Here is a 5,471-nt window from a genome sequence, read left to right on the forward strand (position 1 = left end):
ATATATATATATATATATATTCAATGGATATGGTACCTCTACTACAAAACCATCAGGTTCCTCCTCTTCATCTAGAATCTCTTCTTTTTGGGCACTTTGTTCTTCCACTTATATGTATTTATTGTAAAATAGGATTTAAAACCCTATATTTAGAAGTGTTGTTGTATCCCACAAATATGCCAATATCAACTCTTTGATAAAGTTTATCCCTTTTAATGTCAGCAATATAAGAGTAAAATACATGGTCAAATACTTTAAGATGAGCAACGATGGCTTGTTCCAATCCATGCTTCGTATGGAGTCTTTGCTTCAACTTCTCTCATCGGCAATCTATTCTGAAGATAGACCATGGTATTGACAGCTTCAGCCCATAGCACCTTAGTCTTACATAGTTTTGTTGTGGTGTGTAAGTGACTGTAAGTTGATGATTTATAGTCGGTGATGAACTCCTGCTTTCTGATGAAAATCCTTGAATTGATCGGAAGTGAACTTGGTCCCATTATCAGACCTTAAGATTATCAAAGAGCCACATTGGTTTTCAACAGTTATTTTAAATCTTTGAAACACCACAAATACTTCAGATTTATGTTTCAAAAAGTAAACCCAACAAAACCTCTGAAGGTCTTAATGAATAAAAGAAAATATTATTTGTTGTTATAAGGAGTGCTCATATGTGCACACACATCATTATGTATTAGTTTGAGCTTTTTAATACCTCTCCAGGGTTGATTTAGGAAATGGTGATTGGCTTAGCTTCACTTACATTAAAGGTTTATTTATGGAAGGCATACCTACCACATGTTCCTTATTTTGCATCAATAATTGTTTTGACCAAGCATTTTATGCCAAACTTAAGTTCATCTTGTATGTCGACATAAACTCCAATCTAAGTATGTTTCCATTCAAGTGGGAAGCTTTTGTTGTTCATTTTGACTGAGAGCAATTTTTAAGCCAGTTGGGTCCATGATTTCACATGTTTTATCTTTAAATTAATTTTTATCAAGCAATTGGCCAACAGAGAGAAGACTTTGGCTAATTTTAGGAACAAATAATACATCAAATATAAACTTCATACCTTAGGGAGTTTGAATAGCTACTGCTCCTTTGCCTGCATCTACAAGTCTGCCATCTCCAAGTCTGACTTTGGAGAAATAATTTTTGTCCATCTATTCAAAAATGTTCAAGTAAGCTTTAATTTGATGTGTGCATCCACTATCAACAAGCCACACATCATGATCTTGTGCTGCAATATTGCATTCTCCAGCAATAGAAGCAGCAAACAATGTCTCTTCATGATCTTCAACATTTTCAGTAACTTGAGCTGGGTGGTTTTGATTTGTTTTGCACACCTTATCCACATGAACAAACTGTTTTCACACCTTGCACTGAACAGCAGGTCTACACCAATAAAACTTGTATATATATATGGTCTTTTTACGATAGGGACAATGTGGATACTCGGATCTTCTATGTCTCCCTCAGTTTTTTTATATTGCTCCTTCTTCTCCTTACCATGTCTTCCATTTGGTTGCCTTTTTGATTCACCATAAAATTGAGCTTTAGATATTTAAACAGCCACAAGAGCGATTTCAGTTGTACTCTTTTCCTCTCTAAAAGCTTCCCTTTTCCCCACAGCTAGAAGAGCGTTGGATAGTTCAATCAATGTGACGCGAGACATATCCAAGTATCTTCAATTGAGGAATTTTTTTCTTCAAACTTTTCAGGAAGGGTCACCATCACCTTCTGAACAACCCTTTGCTCTTCTACTTTTTCGCCTAACAATCTGATCTGATTGACAATTTTATGATTCTATTTTTGATCTCTTCTTCATGACTTCTGATCTACTGAAGGTTTTGGTTTTCTCTTAAAGGTTCTGGAGTGTTGTCTTCCTCAACATAAATCCATAATCCAAGACCCTTTAAGTATGTTTTCATCTTCACTTGCCAAACTTGGTAGTTCTCTCCATTAAAGATGGGGGTGAAAGAGGAGAGCTACTAGAAACCATGTGAAAGAAAACTAAACAGAAAGAGATCTTGTTGTATTAATTTTGCTCTTAATAAACAGTCCCTGAAATGTTAATTTTTCTCTGATGCCAATTAAAAGAGATAAAAAGAAGACAAATATGATAATAGAGAGACAATCTGGAGAAAGCGAGAAAATCTTTTAATTCAGCAAAAGCTTACTACATATAGATGTTGCCAATCTGTGTTTGGAAATAGAATTATTGATTCTAACAAAACTCTGCAGAAACACGAAGTTACCAAATTTTAATGAATCAGTAAAGAGATAAACAGAAATTAATTCAGAAGAAACTAAAATCTGTAAACATACCAGAATTTGAAAAATTATTATAGAAAAAGATCAAGCCCACTGAATTCACGGTCTCCCCTTAAGGAAATTATTCCCCTCTAGTATCCGAGGTTTGATTTGGAATATGTCCTCAAAGGATAGAATGCTCTCAATCAACGACGTATTGATACCAAAAACTCTGATGACAGCGAATCACTCAACAGCAGTAAAGTACACGAAGTAACATTTGTGCAGAAGAAGAAGAAGAAGAAATCAGAAAAATTCGTAAAGAAAAATTCTGAAGAATGAATGGTATTTATAGGCAAGAGGAACAGGTTCCGAAAGGTTGCAACCCTTTCAGAATCCATACGACCATTAATGAAAATTTGCAACCTCTCAAACGGTCCTGGCTGTTCTTGAAAGTTGCAACCTTTCAGAACATTCATTTCCAAATGGTGGAAAATTTAAATAAGAACGGGAAAGATTTTTAATAAAACGGGTCGCGCGGATCCGAGTCGGGTCGAGTTAATCAATTAAAAAGTTGAAACGTTTTGATTAATATCAACTAAATAATTGAAAATGTTTCTGTTATCAACTAATTAATTGAAAATGTTTGAGCATTTAATTTAATTTAATTAATTAAATAAATAATTAAATAAATAATTAAAATAAACTTTGTCCAAAAAATAATATTTCGATCAATAATTTTCCGAAGCCGAGCCGAGTGACGACAACAATGGCACGAGGGGATCTCTCTTTCCAGCCCTTTTAACAATCAATAGGAGTGTTTCTATATTTAAACTCTCCCCTTTTTCTTTCCACCACCGATGAGGGACAAATGGTTTTTTATTCAATCATAAGAGGACTTTTCAAGTTTCCAACTCTTCAAGTTCCTCTCTTTTTATCTTCCCTTCATTTCCCATTAATTCTTGCTACATACCCAACAATTCCGCATAATAATGGGGAATGATTTTAATATAGGAAAGCACGACATATATGTACTTTTCAGGCAAGGATTAATTGCCTTTAGATAAGTAGGTTTCCCCTTGGACTTACGGTAGTGAACATATGTCCGATATACTCGGTCAATCGGTAGATGCGATATCTTTGAACCTTCGAGCTTTGGTGTATACCTAGATAATCATAATTCACACAATTAACACTTTATTGTTATGGTTCTTACAGTTGTGTTCGTTTTAGGAACACCTCTTGGTTTCATGAATGTATAGAGAATAAGCTTTTGACATAAATTCTCTTTGAATCGGCTTACACTTCACACTCACATAGATGATTTCTGACTATGTCATCTCGTAGATACACTATTTGGTCAAATCTGCCAAACTTAGCAAATCACTAAAAACCTTAAGCTTTATTAACTCGTTAACAAGCCTTAAAGTCTTAACCTTGTTCCTGAACATTGTCTTCATTATGAGAAAGGATTGAGTTGATTGACAATGTCGAACAGTCAGTCACAACTTTGTTGTTCTCCTTGAATCTAGCTCTTGGGATCTCCAGTCTGCTAGATAGAGTTACAGTCATACTGACTTGTCCTAAGCTGTAAACTTATTCCCTTAGATGATCTTTCAAATGCCTCTCTCACTAGACCTTTCGTTAGTGGATCTGACACATTATGCTTGACTTCACATAGTCAATTGTGATAATTACACTAGAGAGCAGTTTTCTTATGGTGTTATGTCTAAATGACGAGACTTACCGTTGTATATGACGCACCCTACCCTACCTATTGCTTCTTGACTATAGCAATGTATGTAAATATGTTACACAGGTTTGGGTCAAAATGGGATATCCTCTAGGAAATTTCGGAGCCATTCAACTTCTTCACCAGCCTAATCTAAAGCAATAAATTCACATTCCATTGTGGAGCGAGCGATACATGTCTATTTAGACGATTTCCAACTCCTCCACCAAGTGTAAACACATAACCAATTGTGGGTTTTACTTCATTTGACCCGGTGATCCAGTTGACATCACTATATCCTTCAATCACAACAAGATATTTATTATAATGAAAAGCATAGTGTTGTGTATGTTTCAGATACCCCAACGCACGTTTCATTGCCATACATTGAGTTTGATTCGAATTACTAGTAAACCGACTTAGTTTGCTAGTAGTACATGCTATATCTGGTCGCCTACAATTCATAATATACATCAAGTACTTGAACTTATCCAATACTCTTTCATTATAATGAGATTGAGATAATTCTAGCCCCGGAGGAGTTTTGATAATCGTGATTCCTAAGATCAAATCAACAACTCCTAAGTCCTTCGTATCGAACTTGGTGGATAGCATGCGCTTAGTAGCATTTATATCATCAATATCTTTACTCATTATTAAGATGTCATCAACATACAAACAAACAATGACTTCATGATTCGGACGTAAACACATTTATCACATTCGTTTATGTTGAGTCCATTTACCAACACTGTTTGGTCAAATTTAGCATTTCGTTGTTTGAGTGCTTTCTTGAGCCCATAAAGTGACTTCACAAGTCTGCACACTTTCTCTTCTTTACCAGGAACTACGAACCTTTGAAGTTGTTCCATGTAAAATTTTTCCTCCAACTTTCCATTTAAGAAGGTTGTCTTTAAATCATTTGGTGGATTTTAAGATCATACACTGCTGCTAGTGCTATTAACATCTTATGTTGATGTTATCCTTGTTACTGGAGAGTATGTGTCAAAGAAGTTCACACCTTCTTTTTGTCTCTATCATTTGACTACAAGTCTAGCCTTATATTTGTCAATAGTTCCATTATCTTTGATTTTCCTTTTAAAGATCCACTTTGATCCAAAAAGGTGTATTTCCTAGCGGAAGATTAGTCAATTCCCAAGTATGATTACTTAAAATTCATCGATCTCACTATTGACAACTTTTTTCCAATAAGTTGACTCACATAAAGACATAGCTGCTTTAAATGTTTGAAGCTTATTATAAAGCAACAGTGCCATAATATCTGGTCCGAAAGAAGTGACTTTTCGTTGGCGAGTCCTACGGCAAGGATCCTCACTAGGTAGTGTATTTTCTGTTGATTCTTCCCGTGGCCGTTTAGGTCTTTCACTTGTCGACTCACATTCAGTTTTATATCGATAACTATTTTCAAAGAACTCTACGTTATCTGACTCAATTATAAAATTAATATGAATCTCAAGATTAT

The sequence above is a fragment of the Solanum pennellii genome, chromosome 9, assembly GCF_001406875.1.
Source record: "Solanum pennellii chromosome 9, SPENNV200".
NCBI lineage: Eukaryota > Viridiplantae > Streptophyta > Magnoliopsida > Solanales > Solanaceae > Solanum > Solanum pennellii.